Source organism: Monodon monoceros, unplaced genomic scaffold (genome assembly GCF_005190385.1).
Source record: "Monodon monoceros isolate NGI ecotype Baffin Bay Population unplaced genomic scaffold, NGI_Narwhal_1 Super_Scaffold_7, whole genome shotgun sequence".
Lineage (NCBI taxonomy): Eukaryota > Metazoa > Chordata > Mammalia > Artiodactyla > Monodontidae > Monodon > Monodon monoceros.
The window spans coordinates 65,373,948-65,389,084 of NW_021703784.1; the positions used below are offsets into that span (position 1 = coordinate 65,373,948).

The 15,137-nt window shown below is 49.4% G+C and overlaps 1 protein-coding gene across 10 annotated transcripts in view; it reads left to right on the top strand.

Annotated features, from left to right (window-relative positions):
* The window catches only part of ARNTL (aryl hydrocarbon receptor nuclear translocator like), a 104,581-nt gene that overhangs the window by 48,044 nt on the left and 41,400 nt on the right, over positions 1 to 15,137 (top strand). Inside the window, exon 1 of one of the 10 annotated variants that reach the window (XM_029207352.1) lies at positions 1,572 to 3,295. The exons of the other annotated variants lie outside the window; for them this stretch is intronic. The gene's annotated coding sequence lies outside the window, so the exon portion shown is untranslated. Of the gene's footprint in view, positions 1 to 1,571; positions 3,296 to 15,137 lie in introns of those variants that run through there. 10 annotated transcript variants of the gene reach the window in all.

Consider the following 15,137-nt stretch of genomic DNA (forward strand, 5'->3'; position numbering starts at 1 on the left):
TACTTTTTAACTTACGTTTTTTGTTTTGAAATTTTAGTCTTAAAGAGTATGCTTCCTCCCCTTTTCTTTTTTCTTTTTTCTTTTTCTTTTTTCTCATTCCAGTTTTCAAGGTATGGGTCTGGGAGAAGGCAGATTCCAAGCACCTTAACTCTTTAGTCTTCTAACTTGCTTGTCGGCATCTCCTTAGAGCCTTTCCAGCAAAGCATGGAATGGGCTTGCTGTTTGTAACAGGAATCATGGGGGTTGCTTCTGATGCCCGCTCCCCTCCCTGTCCATCCTTTGGGTCTTCACAGAAAGACAAGAACAAACCTTCCACAAAGGTGGCCCCCGAATTTTTCTTCCTGCTCGGGCTACAGTGCCAGTGCCCTCTGCAGCTAGAAGAGGGACTTGGATTTTGGGCACAGGAACTAAATTCATCACATATTAGATCATTTAATATAAAGCTTTTTCTGATGCATAGTTTTTTCTTTAAAGTTTTTCTTTTTTTCTTTTTCTAAATTATAAAAGCAACAGATGCTCACTTTAAAGCCAGGATTAGAACTCTTCACGCCTGGCTTGGAATTCCAGCTCCATCAACTCGTTAGATGTGCAGGCCTGGGAAAGCACATACCCTCCTTGAAGGCTTGATTTTCTCCTTGTGCAGGAGAGAATAATTTCACCTCCTAACATCGTTGCGAGGATTCAGGGAGATTGGTACATGGGATGCGCTTGCAGAGGTTTGGCATGGATTCTTTTACTCAGTGACTGTTTATTCAGCACCCACTCTGAGCCAGTCATCGTCCTAGTTGCTCTGGAAACACTCAAGAACAAGACAGCGGGGGTCTCTCTGCTCTTCTGAAACTCACATTCTAATCAGAGGAGACACAAAGAAACAATTTCAGAAATTAAGAAGCTAGAACCCCCAGGTAGGGTGCAAGCCATAGGAAGGGCCACTTTAGGTCAATGCCAGGGGGGACCTTGCGGGGGAGGCTTGGTGCTATGTGACCCCCTAGACCCCAGGTTTTCCAGGACACCCGCTGTTAACAATTCTGCCCTCTAAGGGTAGGTCCCAGTTTTAAGTTTGGATAATCTGAGCACGTGTCGGTTCTCCATTAGGTGGTGCTTGTTCACTAACTGGCTCCCCATTCCGAGTATGAGCTCCGGGGCTGGGAGCCAAGTCCAGGGCCTTTTGAAGGCCTCCTGGCGAGCTGGAGAAGTGCTGCTTCCCGCTCACCCAGTGGAGCTGACACTGAATGAAGAGCCTCCATGTCAGGAGGGAGGGTCATCGGTTTCTAGCCAGAGCCCATTTTGCTCCAGTGCTGCTTGGAGCAATTTCTCTCTCAGGGAGATTCTGGCACGCTGCAATCCCCTGATTCTGCACATGCAGTTTTAAAAGGGCTTGTGGAGCCCATGTGAAAGCTGGGGCCATCCCAACCTGTATGTTGGCATTTGGACCACAGAGCCGTCAGCCCAACACTCCACGCCATCTGCATCGCCCCTCTCAGGGTATAGTATGCATTTTTAAATGACCATTTCAGCCTCTGCATTGGGCAACAGTGACCCAAACCGATTGGTGAGTGAGGCTGCTGAGCAGAAGGGCAAGCTGCCTCTGACTCACCTGTCACATTCATTGCTGACCTACTTTTGTTTGACCTTGATTTGCTCGCTGCAATTAAAGACATTGCTGTGAATGCACTTCTGCTGCTGATTGAAGTCTAATATGTGACAGCCCAGGATCTGAAACACACACATGACCCAGGCAGATGGATGGATGGATAGGTAGTTAGTTTTTCACTTACCTCTGAATTGTAATGCGATCACAAGGAAAAGGCTTAATTTCAAGGACATTGAGCAATTCTTTGAGACTAGATCGAGCAATTCTTTGAGACTAGATACGATGCCAAGGCAGCAGGCCTTGATTCCTTGCTACTGGGCAGCTTAATCAGGAAACGGCCTAGATGGCTGCCTTTCAAGTGGGTCCTTGCAGTAGCTTGGCAACTGGCACAGGGTCATAATTGGAAGAACTTGGCTCTGAGTGTCTGTGGGTGTTTACAGTGCACTATAGGGCAGGGCTTCGTTTATTTATAGAATATTGTGAGCAACAAGCAGCAGAAGGCTGAAAAGCCACTAAATCTCGATTTATTTTTAACAAATTCCATTTTCCCCCTCATCCCAGAAGGAGAACTGAGTTATTAAAAAACAGAAAAAAAATACATCATTGCAGAATATGCCATATCTAATTATGGGGTTGCCAGCGTCAGCCTGCAGCCACATTTTAAGGGCTTTGTAAATCAACCATCCATTCAATCTGTGAACTTATATGACTCCTATTCTTCTTTTAGATGTAGAAGGAAGTTATTGGCAAGTGAGTGCTATTCAGAAGTTCTACACTGTCTAAATTAGGAGATGGAGGGTATAAATATAGAATAGTGTACTTATGTTCTCAAAGGGAAATAAAATTATTCTTTGTTGTCCATCATACTTAGCCATCCAAGCATACATCCCACCGCACTAAATATCCACTGTAGAGTTTTCACTCATCGCAATGGCGGATCCACGCCACTCAAAGGAGCTGTATTGTGATATCTTGCTGAGCCAGACCCTGAGTAAATATTGCCCACATATGTCATGAAAAGACGTGGATCTAACACTTTTGGGCCTTTGTTCTCATAGTGCATTAGAGCTGGATGAGACTTCAGAGAGCCTCTAGTTCAAGTACATCTTATTGTAGCTGGGGAAACTGAGGCCCAGAGAGCAGAGTGACTTGGGCCCCATGGTGAGTCACGGCAGAGCTGCGCTGGGGCCGCAGTCTCTGTGCTTTTCTCTGATGGTCCCTGCTCTACCAAGCTCGGAGCCAGTGAGTTAAGCAGATCTGATTCCTGCCCTTCAGGGTTCACAGTCTCAGACAGACAGACGTCAAGATGGTCAATAATCACCATATGCATGAGTAAAGCAAGTTATATGTGTGCAGTAAACCAGCTAGTGAGTGGAGGAGATGATGGTAAAGTGGGGAATTTTAGAATCTGTGTGTTTGGATACCAAGGCAAAGGTAAAATCAGTTGCTCTCTGACCTACTTGGGAAAAGCTTTATAGATGCTGTGAAGTTTCCTTTTTTTTCTTTTCTTTTTTTGGCCATGCCATGCAGCATGCGGGATCTTAGTTCCCCAACCAGGGATGGAACCTATGTCCCCTGCATTGAGAGCACGGAGTCTTAACCACTGGACCGCCAGGGAAGTCCCGATGCTGTGAAAGGCGCAGCACATTTGCTGCATATTGCAGGAGGGAAAGTGCGGTGCAGCAGTGGGTGTCAGTGAAGGTAAATATAAATATTGAAGTTTTGGAGGAGCCTGGGAATGGGTCATTGGGGAGATCTCAAGGGAACACCCAAGGGAATGAAGGACTGGGTGCAGGCCAGGGGCAGGTGGTCTGAGTTCCTGGGATGCTCTGCCCTGTCCTGGGACAGCATGGGTTGGGGGGTAGGGCGGCGTGAGTGCTACTGTTCCCAGTCCTCTGACCGCCAGGTAGAAGGGTAATAACTGAGCACAGTGGTCTTCTTTTTTCTGACCCTCAGGATCCTTCTTTGCGTGGCCCTCTGGGCAGCCAGTATCGATGGACTAGAGCTGGCACGGAAGCTGGAACATGTGTCTCTTTCTTGCCCTGGGCCGATGCCCAGCACATGCCTGGGCTGGGTGGGATCTGGGTGTTAGTTCTTTCTGAGTCTGGGAGGGGACAGAGGGAGCTGAAGAAGCCTTTTCAAGGAAGGAAAGACTGTGGAAGCTTCTGGAGAAGACTCCTGTTACAGTGCTGGAGGCCAGCGGTTTTAAATTGAGGTTGTAGTGGGCAGCACAGAGACGAGTGAGTGAGAGAGGAGTGAGTGGGAGAGGAGAGGACGGATCACAGGCCGGAAGATGCAGTGGGAGTTACTTACAGACAGACAGACAAATAGAGAGGGAAGGACAGTGATGTACTGGGACTGAACCTACAACCACAGGGGAGGAGGTCCACGTGGGGAGGGAGGAATCGGCCACGGCAGACCCAGCGTCTAGGGGCCTGTGTTACTTAGGCTGGGCCTTTGGGTTACTGAGCACGTTCTTCTTTGAGCAGAGAGGGTCTGTCTTCCTGCCCAGTGAGCTCCTAGCCACCCTGGACAGTGGTTCTCAAACATGTTGCCAGGCGTTTCCAAGTGGCAAAGAATGAAATCAGTACATAGAACATCGCCAGTGTCACCTCCGTAATTTGTTATTTTTCCTTAATCTTTTGATACCTACTGCCACTCACCTGCTTTTGAGTTCTCAGAGTTGAGAATGTATAAATTAGCAGTTTCCACTACCTGGAAAATAGCTGATGAGCTTTAGTTTGGGAATTTCATACTTTTTCTCAGATTTGTATTGTAGTTTTAATACAGCCCAGTAATATTTTTGCTGATAAAATAAAAATTTTCATTTTTATAGTTTATAAAGGTAACACAGTTTCAAGATGGAGGATACCTCCTGGGTGTCCCACCTCTGAACCAGTTTTCAAGGAGCAGATTCTCCCCTTTCTCTGTCTTGTTTCCTGCTCCCGGGTGTTTCACCATGTCCCAGCACCTTTCTCTGTGTGCAGCTCAGCCCAGGAGACCAAGTAAACCCGGGTCGGGGGGTGTGTCAGTAAAAGGTTCAGTGGTAAAGAACATTGACACCTTCACCTGAGAAGAGGTTGGGAAGTTGCCTATGGACTAGGATGGCCCCCATTCTTCCTGTCCCAGTCCCAGCCCATGGAGTTAGCAGGCCTGATCACTTCATATTGTGTGCCCCCAGTAACGGTGGCATTTGTAACTGATGCTGCCTTTAAATTCTCCCAAGTAAGGAAATGTTCATGGTTTGTTGCCACACCCCTGTCCTTTCACTCTTTCTCTGAATCACTGCGCTAGGCACCCAGCAGGCATTCCAGAAACACTGTTGGTTCATGGAGCCATTGCTGGTCAGAGCCCCGCTGTCACGACCACCTGGTGTTCTCAGAGCATTAAGTGAAGTCCTGAAGGTTGTGTATTTTAAGACCTGTCCAAAGTCCATCCTCCTCCCTTTGGGCTGATGAGCCACACCCTGGCTATCTGCACTTATTTGCTCCTTATCAGAGTGATAGAACGGCCCAGGGGAAGGGCCTCAAGGGGTCACTTCCTCTGGCCACCCTCCTGTGCAGGAAAATCCCATCTGTACTGATCAGGACAGTCAGGCCCCTGGCCCCCTGGGGCACCCACCCACCAAGCCTCCTGCTCCCCCTCTACAGATATGTGTGCCTGTTAGAAAACCCTTCTTTATTCTAATCGAAATCTGCCTCTTGGCACTGTTTCCTCATTGACCTAGTTCTGCCCTTTGTAGCAGCACAGAACAAAGGTCCGTAGGCGTGGCGTGACTCCACTTTCTGAGTTTGGAAGTTGTGCTCATGGGCTCCCTTCCTTTCTCTTCCCCACCTTCTTATCTCCCTCCCCAGGGTCCAATGTCTCCAGTGCCTTCTGCCATCCTTGTGCGACATGGCAGTCCACATTAATATTAATGATTGGCAGCATTCACTGAGTGCTTACCATGGACCAGGCTCTGTTCTCAGCTCCTTACGTGACTTATCTTACTACTCACAATCACCTGTGAGGCGGGTACTGTCAGTATCCGCATTTTGCCAGTGAGGAGCCTGAGGAGCAGAGGTCAGATGTTGTCCAGAATCACACAAGGAAGCGGCAGAGTGAAGACTGAGCCGCAGAGCTATAATATCTCATAATCTTAGCGCTAAAAGTAAGCCCGTGGTGCATTAGATTGGGGCTGGTCCTACTTTGACTAATTTTGCAAGAAATCATTGGAAGGGAGCCTGAGTTGAACCATTTCCTATGAAACCTCCTCAGAATTTGTTGTTGTTTTGTTTTCTTTTTTTAAATTTTTTTGATTTTTTATTTATTTACTTTTTGGCCGTGTGGTGTGTGGGATCTTAGTTCCCCAACCAGGGATCGAACCCGTGCCCCCTGCACTGGAAGCACGGAGTCTTGACCACTGGACCGCCAGGGAAGTCCCCAGAGGCCCCAGAGACCTTTGCCTTGTCACCAACAAATGGGTTCATCTGAACCCTGCCAGGCCTGCAGGGTTCATGATGCAGTGAGTTTAGATCAGGGTGACAAATGTGGGCTCTTAGTATTTTCTTTTCCTGCACATGAAGTCAAATGCAATAGGTTTCTTGTTCAAAATGCTTCGTCATGATTTTGTGGCCAGAAAGCAGAGGGAGAAAGGTACCTAAGAATTCTAAGACTGAACCATATCTTCAGGTTCCTAATCCAACGTTCAGTCTCCCAGAACAGCCCCAGCGGTTGTGGAGTAGAGGGGTGCAAGGCCCACCTACCCTCCAAAGCTGGGATGGCAGGTGCTGAATACACATTTTCCTGAAATGCATGCATCAGGAAGGGTTTTGGAAGGGCAGGAGAGGGACGTGGGAAGGGGCATGGCAGGGCCAGTCTAACCTGGGCTTGAGTGTTGGTCTTGCCCTTCACCAGCTGTGTAACTAAGTGCAAGTCACTGGCTGCCTCTTTGCTCTTCTGTAAGATAGAAATAACAGTACCTTTTCCTAGGGATGTTTTGAGGGTTAAATAAGCAGAGGCAGATGTGCCATGAAGCTGTAGTTGTTGTTTCAAACCATTCCCCACACCTGATGATACCTCAAGGTTTGGTGACCAAGCCCTCGTTCACTGTCCGGCCCTTCCTGCTTCAGTGGCATGGGCCCCAGCCCCTCAGCTGCCAGCTGTCTTCTGAGGCATGGAGTGGGACTATGGAGGCATGGGGTCTTCTGGGGCAGTAACAGTCCCCAAAACCCAGCCTGCAGTCACGTTGGTCATCCTGCCCTGACCCTGGCAGCTCAGGCCAGGTTCCCCCAAGAATCCAGGAAAAGGTGATTCATGACTTTATCAAGAGTCTGCTTCCTGTGTTCAGGTGCCCCTGGGCTTTCCTGGTCCAGGCATTGGCCACGCTGGCTGAGCCAGAAGGGCTGAGAAACGGACTGAACCATCTTTCTCTTTGTCGGTTGCTTTTCAGATAGCGTGTATCCCAGTTACTATTTCCGAGAGATAAGCAGCAAAGTGAGGGACCTCGTTTCCGAGGTGTGGGCCCAAAACCTGGAGGGAGAGCAGCTTGAAGCCATAGAAAAAGGACTGGATAAAATCTAGTTCTGTAGTTACCTAAAACGGGGCCCTGAGCAGTGTCCTAGCTTCCCTGATACATAGTGTCTCTGTCTGAAAACTGGGGACGCTAATAGAACTAACCCCAAGGTTGGTAGGAGGATTAGATGAGATCCTGGATGGACATAACAAAAGGCACCTGGCACAATGTCTAGCACTTAATAAACATAAATATTATAATAATTCCCTTCCTCCTCTACTGTATACTCTGCTGTTGATTTCCTATATGGCTTTGAGTAAATATCTTAAGCCCTCCTTGACCCTTCTCTTTGTAGAAAATGCAGGTGAAACGTACTACTGGTTGTGAATGGGTTCGTAGCGCCCCCTATAGGACATCTCAGGAATGTGCAGGGTGGTTGGGCTGTCACAACTTGGGGCACAGGGCTTTCACTGGGGGGCAGCAGGGATGCTGGATGTAACACGTGGAGAATAAAGGATTGTCCAACATCCTGCCCAACTTCCCAAAGTTCAGTGGGCATTCATGTAGGTGAGACCCTGTTTATAATGATCTGGGCCTAGAGTCTGACTCCATTTTACATATAAACATAAATAATTTTTCCATGTTTTTAATATATACTGAATTTTCCAGGAACACAACCACCAGGTATATGAGGTTTACCTATTTGTTATAAATAGATACAAGCATCTCATTACATCTTTCACTATGTCTCTAGAGTAGCTGTGTCCAATCTTTGTGTATTGATAGACATATTATTTTATTTTAACTTTATTTTTTTCTTCTTTGTATTACAGTCACGTTGTTTTTGAAATTATAAGTGTTGGTAAGGTTATATTATTTACACATTTTATTTCAAGAGAATGAAAAGAATGTTGAAAATATTTGTATTGAGCCTTTGAAAGTACGAGAGAGACAGGGAGAAGGAGAGAGAATGTGTGTGTGTATTTTAGCCTATAAATCAGCTGGAGAAACCTTAGGATAGACTTGAAATAAAAAGAAATGGTTTCACTTATCTTAGAAATGTCCTTTTACATAAGGATATATAATAGAAGTCAGAATTTAACTGCATCCATTGCCAGAGAAATAAGATGTCTGGATGTTTCCCCTGGCCGTTTTAGAAAATATATAATCTTAAAGAGTCTAAAACATAGTTTTTGTTATCTTTTTTCATCTTTGCCATCTCTGTTTTTTTCACCCCTCCCAACTGTATGTATGTATTTGTGTATTTTAACATCCATGTGTAGATCTTTACTGAAAGGAAAACCAGTCAGGCTCCTTGCTTTTTACCAAGTTTGTTTTTGTTGTTTTGTGGCCTCTGCCTGCGCAAATGCATTGTGTGAATTAACCTATTCATAATCTTTATTTTTCCACTAGGGTGATTGCCTTTTTATTGATTTACAGCAGGTTTTATTTTTGTTTTGCTCCACTTCATTCAGAAAGGATAATAGCTCCTTTACCTGTCACAGAGCTTTGGAGTCTGACAGACCTGAGTTTGAATCCCGGCTTTCCCACTCATGCACTGAAGATTTACAGGCAGTTTACTTGACCTCTCTGAGACTTAGTTACTTCTAATTGAGAATTAAATGAGAAAAACACTGCATGGCACAGAATAAAAGCCCAGTGTGTGGTTTCTGCTGCTGCAGTTTTTGTGTTGTTATTTTTGTTGTGATTCCTGCACTGCATATTTTCTCAGAAAAAGTATCTTGAGCTCGACAACTCACGTTGTTTCAGATTCTTAGACATGTAACACTCACTTGCTGTAACCAAAGCTCAGAAAAATGAAACTGAAATCACTGAAATTTTGTTTATTCCTTGTGTAGGAAGGAGACCAATGAAAGAAAACAAGCTGATTCCGTTTTAGTTAAAAGAGGAACTTGCAGGGTTATTCCTGGGGTCAGGAAACACTCAGATGAACATCTTAGATCTAGGGCCCTGGCAAGAGGCCTTGAGACTTATCACACAATTAAATCGTCTCCCTCAAACTGTGCTTGCCAGGGCAGGCAAGTGGACAAGTGCATTTCACAAAGGTTCCCAGTCATTCCGAGTTGAAACAGGAAGGATCATCTGGTTAACTGTTTAACCAGTTTAGCACACCTGCCGTGCCCCCAGCACTCTGGTCGATTCACGGCCTTGTGACCCGTTTGGGCATCCTTGCGCTGTAGGCGGGAGGCAGATGGGTGAGAGCCGGCCCTACCTCTTCCTCCTGCTTGGGATGGAGCTTTTGCTTTTCTTTGCTGAGTCTCTGAAGCAACAAAGTATGTACGGAGTCCTGGCTCTGGAGTTAGGCACATCGGGGCTCTGTCCCTGATTCCTCCATTCCAGCTGTGTGATTTTGGACAAGTTGCTACACCTCTCTGAGCCTCAGTGCCACCTTTTACATGATGGTGATTTTTTACCATCCCCAAAAGGTCATTTTGAGGACCAAATGAGTTGGGTAAGGGCTAGCACCATCCTCAGCACGCGGGATACTCAGCCAACAGGAGGTGGGCGCTGCTCCAGGAAGGCAGGAGGTGGGTGCGTGGGCTGCAGTGTAGTCGGTGATGCAGACCCCCCACTCAGCACGATCCAGACGAACAGCTCCTGCCCTGCTGGGTGAATGAAAAGAAGGCACCTCTTCCTCCAGCTGTCACACGGGGCACGCTGCCTGGCAGGGGGAGCTCAGGTGGGATCTTCACCCCCACTGGCCCCCTGGGCTGGGGGCCTTTGTGTAGTTTACAGACTGGCTACCCCCCTCACAGCAGAAAGACATGAAATCCCGCCGGCTGTTCCCTCACAACGTATCAATAATCGACAGCTTCTTATCACCCGGCCATGGCCACCCAGCCCCGCCTCCTCTTACACCTCACGTCCATCCGTCATCAGCACAGCCTGCCTGCAAATATATCTAGAATTCTTGGAGCCACTCCTCAGACCAGGCCTGAAGCACATCATCTTTTCCCCAGACTACTGTAGTTGTCTCCTTACTGGCCTTCACTGGTGGTGCTCTCTTTAACGCCCACCCCATATACACTCATGCACACACGCGCGCATGAACACAGAGCCCCACCGCCAAACGCGCACACAGAGCCCCACCGCCACAGACGCACACATGCACAGAGCCCCACCGCATACACGCGCACAGACCCCCAACAGGATCCACCCTCCTCACGGTTTCTTCTCAACACTGCAGCCAGACTTAAATCCCACGTGGGATCATGTCATCGTCGTTTCACTCAGGGTCAAAGCCTTACAGAGGTCTGCCCGGCACCCTGTGGCCTCCACCACAGCCCTTTGCCCTGGCTCTTCTCACCTGCAGCACTCCTTTCCCCACCCCCATCTCCCCACAGTTCGACTTTCCGCCCCAGTGTGCCTCCTGCCCCATCTCCGACTTCCTCCCCACCTCCCAGAATCCTTCAGCCTTTAACCCTTTGCTTGCCTTGGTCACCGGAATGTATGCCAGACGAGCAGAAGGCTCCTTGTCCCCTGCCCCAGCCCTGCCATGGAGAACAGTGCCTGGCACTTGGGGGCTCTCAGTAAATGTCTGTTGAAAGGTTAATGAATCGTCGTGGGACAGCACACTCCTAGTGTCTCCATTATGACAGAACCGTCCTGAATTGAAATTTGACTGCCACAGGCAATTTGTGGTGCAAGTTTACTCAAATTACCAATTCTTTCACTGTAGAAATTACCTGGCATATAGGGATGCTTAGTAAGTTCTGTTGGATGCATGGCTTTTGGCCTTTGGGGCCGTGGTAGCCCTCTGAGGCCTCCTTACCCATCAGCAAAATCCTGTGGTGGGTGGGACCGTGTCCCTGACCCTTCTTAGCCGGGTGTTCCCCCCACCCAGAGTCCCCCATGCAGCCCAGCCCTGGGCGACACTGTCAGCCACTGGCTTCTGCTTCTCCCGCGGTCCCCATCTCTGTAGGGAAGTCGTCATCCTTTGCTTTGGCCATCTCATCTTCCTGGGTCACTCTAACGTTTTGTTATCATCACCTGTTGATCTAACTTTCTCATTATCCTCTTCCCAGCTTTCCGTAGGAGTTATTTCTCTAATTTTAGTTTCATTGACTGTCAAATGAAGAGGTTGGACTTCTTTTTTTTTTTTTTGCGGTACGCGGGCCTCTCACTGTTGTGGCCTCTCCCGTTGCGGAGCACAGGCTCCGGACGCGCAGGCTCAGCGGCCATGGCTCACGGGCCCAGCCGCTCCGCGGCATGTGGGATCTTCCCGGACCGGGGCACGAACCCGTGTCCCCTGCATTGGCAGGCAGACTCTCAACCACTGCGCCAACAGGGAAGCCCAATGGACTTCTTAAAGTAGCACCTCCCTCTCAAATTCTGAGGAGCCCTCAGTGCTTCCAGCTGCAAGACACGGGCCTCTGGCATGGTCTCTACCCCGCCAGGTCCCTCTCCGGGCCTTTCCCCGTCGCTCATCGGCTGCCTTCTGCTCCCAGAGCTCACTGTCCACTTGCCAGGCACTCCCTGCCGCCCCAGGTGCTCCGGCTCCCACCATTTTTGAGCCCCTTCACCCCAGACTTGTGGTCTGAGTTTGCTTTCTGTGACCTCCGTGCTTACCTCCCCCAGCCGCCTTCTCCTTGTCTCACCTCACAGCTCATCCATTTCAGTAACCGCAGTTAACCCGACGGGCATCCTAAGTGCTTTTCATGTACTGACCTCATTCAGTCTTGAGGAGGGATCCTCCTCCTGTTCCAGGTGAGGAGACTGCAGCTCCCAGGGGTCACGGAACTGGCCCAGGACACAGCTAGTAAGTGGCAGAGCTGAACCCAGGCTGTCTGGCTCCAGAGGACTGACCACCACCCCGTCCTACCTCTCTTCACACCCATATCATCCCCTCACCCTTTCGTCCATGCCCCGCGTGCCCCGCCTTCCAGGGCAGAACCCTGGCTCTTCCTCTGCTCCTGCCGGGGGAGGTGCGGGCAGGTCACAGGCCTGGATAAGCCCCCAGTGCATGGCCTTGCCCACCCTTGCTCTGCACCGCTTCCCGGCCTGTCCTCAAGTCCCTCCCCACTTTGTAGTCGGTCTTGCTCCCTGCCATGGCAGAAAGGTGAAGGCTGTTCCATCTCTTTTAACCACTGCTTGATATTCTTCCCAATTTTTCTGTCCTTCTCTCTCCCTTCCCCACATTCTCAAAGGAGGCACATCCCTTTTCCTCTCTGAGTCTCAACGCTGCTCGGGTCCACCCCCTGCTGCCTGTCCCAGCCGGCCTCCATCCACAGCCCTACCCCGAAACTCAGCACCTTTCGGGCTGCCCCATCTTTGACTCTGCTCCCCTCACACCAGCATCCTTCTCTTTACCGCCAATAACAGCAGTGCATCCTTCTGTTTCCTTTAGAACAAGATGCAGATGTTTTCTAGGACTTTCTTCAACTTCAGGCAGCAGGTGTTTTGGTGGAAAGAGCGTTCTTCCCCTGAGTCTTTAGGGCCAAGCTCTATTCTCTTATCCTGTAGGTTTTAAAAAAAGAAGGGGGAAAAAAAGGAGAAAGAAAAGAAAAAGCCCCCAACAGCCTGGAGGCAGGCTGTGTGTCTCTGGTTACTGAGTGTAACTCACTGGTCCCTCCTGATGACCACCCCTGTACCATCATCAAATGCAGGGGTGTGTCAAGGCTGAGGGCCAGGAGGAGAGCTTGGCCCTCGGGAGGTGGCCTCCCAGAGCAGCCAGGATGTGACCGGTACAGAGCACGCCCTGCCTCCCCGGCACTGGGGCGCCGAGGAGAGCAAGGCCTGCATCCTCCGGGGAGGCAGCACATGTGAACCCCCCTGGCAGCTTCAGATTCCACTGTGGCCCTCCAGGCAATGCAGAGAAACCCTGGGTCTGGCTGGTGGGTGGGCTGAATGCATGTGGGTGCTGAGAGGCAGAGGGCAGGCATTGGGCGGAGGAAGTGGCCAGGGACCACTCACGAGGCAAAGTGGGACAGGGTCGTCAGAACTTCGGCTTTTCTCAGAGGAGCCAGGAGGCTGACAAAGCCGTGCCGACCACCTTCTGCCGAGGAAATAGGCAGGGAAGGAGGGGAAGCAGGATCACTGCATCCTGAATGATTCTGCAGAGCAAGGTTCCCCTTAATGTGCCCCATCCAACCTTTGTCCACTAGATGTTAGGTGAAGAAAAACATGTGGACCAGCATCTGTGGGCAGGTGGAGACCCCGCTGCTCCCGGACTTCGCCCTCTGCAGGGCCCTGTTTAAGGTTCCAAGAAGCCCTGCAGAGGAGAAACCCAGCATTTAGCCCGGAATTCCCCACGCTTCTTTGGCCATTGATTTTTTCCCCCCATGTAACATCATTAAAGTTTCATGGCGTTGGTATTCAGTGAGAGATCTTTGGGAATCGCTGGTGTGAAGAATTTCATAACAGGATACTCTGGAATGTGCCCATTTTTTATTTTGCATGGAGGCCATGCCACATAGTGGAAAGGACCGACCTGGGTTTAAATCTACCTTCCTATAAAATCCCTGGCCTTGGTCAAGTTACCTAACCTCTCCGAAACTTAGTTTCCTCATTTTTAAAGTGGGAGAGATGACATCTAGTAGAGCTTTGGTGGTGCTTAAATGACAAAATAATAATAGTTAACACGAGTAGAGGGTTTATTACGTGCCAGGTGCCACTTAAAGCACTTTCTTCATCTCCTTTCTCCACCACAGCTCTGAGGTAGGTGGTGGTACCATGTGCATCTCCCAGGTCAGGAGACCCCGACACACAAAGTTAAGGGTCGTGTGTATGTTGGAGCTGAGATTTGCACCCCAGACACTAATACCTGGTAGAGTCGGGATTTGAAACCTGACCATCACTTCTCAGCAGAGAGCATGCTCCTAACCACTGTGTCATAAAGGGCCTGGTGCATTAAAAGCAATAAGGAATATCAGTTCCCTTTTCAGGTGATTCATGGATATTTGAAGGGGAACCGGACATTCCTGAGACTCCAAGTTATTCTGCAGTCTTTTTTATCAAACCTGTTAAAGGAATAATCTGGACCTGCTTGTCCACTCATTGTTTTCTGCACATAAAATAAAAATTCTCCTTCAGCAAGTGTCCAAAAAGTTATGACCCTTCTTTATGACCCCTCTGCTTTGCCTCCGTATCATGATCCACCTCAATTTGGGCAGCTGCTCAGCTGTCGGCTGGAATTGGGCCACTTCCCACACAGGTGCCATCAGTGGTCCGTGCATCCCCGTCCAGGACCAAGAGTCCTCCCAGAAAGCACAGTGGGGCTGTAGCTTGTTCCTCAGGGCGTTCTCTTTCCTGTACTTCAGTGACAGACTTGGCGACGGTCTAAGAAGGTGTCCCTTTTATCACTCGTTCAACAAACATTTACTGAGTTCCTGTGCTGGGCTAGGTGCATGCTCTGTATTGTGCCTTTTAAGTAGATCTCAGAATCTTCCTAACAGCCCTCAGTAGCCCTCCAAGACTGGAATGCTGTAGACTCTCCTCCATCAGTGGTGTTGGGGCCCTTTTCCACATAGACCAGCCTTGTTTTTGTTTTTCTTTTTAAACTTATTTATTTGATTTATTTTTGGCTGTGTTGGGTCTTTGTTGCTGTGCACGGGCTTTCTCTAGCTGCGGCGAACAGGGGCTACCCCTCACTGCAGTACGCGGGCTTCTCGTTGCAGTGGCCTCTCTTGTTTTGGAGCACAGGCTCTAGGCGCGCAGGCTCAGTAGTTGCGGTGCATGGGTTCTAGAGCGCAGGCTCAGTAGTCGTGGCCCACGGACTTAGTGCTCTGCCGCATGTGGGATCTTCCCGGACCAGGAGTTGAACCTGTTCTCTGCATTGGCAGACGGATTCCCAACCACTGTGCCACCAGGGAAGGCCAACCAGCCTTGGGTTTTTTTTGTTTTTTTTTTTTGTTTTTTTTTGCGGTACGCGGGCCTCTCACTGCTGTGGCCTCTCCCGTTGCGGAGCACAGGCTCCGGACGCGCAGGCTCAGCGGCCATGGCTCACTGGCCCAGCCACTCCGCGGCATGTGGGATCTTCCTGGACCGGGGCACGAACCCGTGTCCCCTGCATCGGCAGGCGGACTCCCT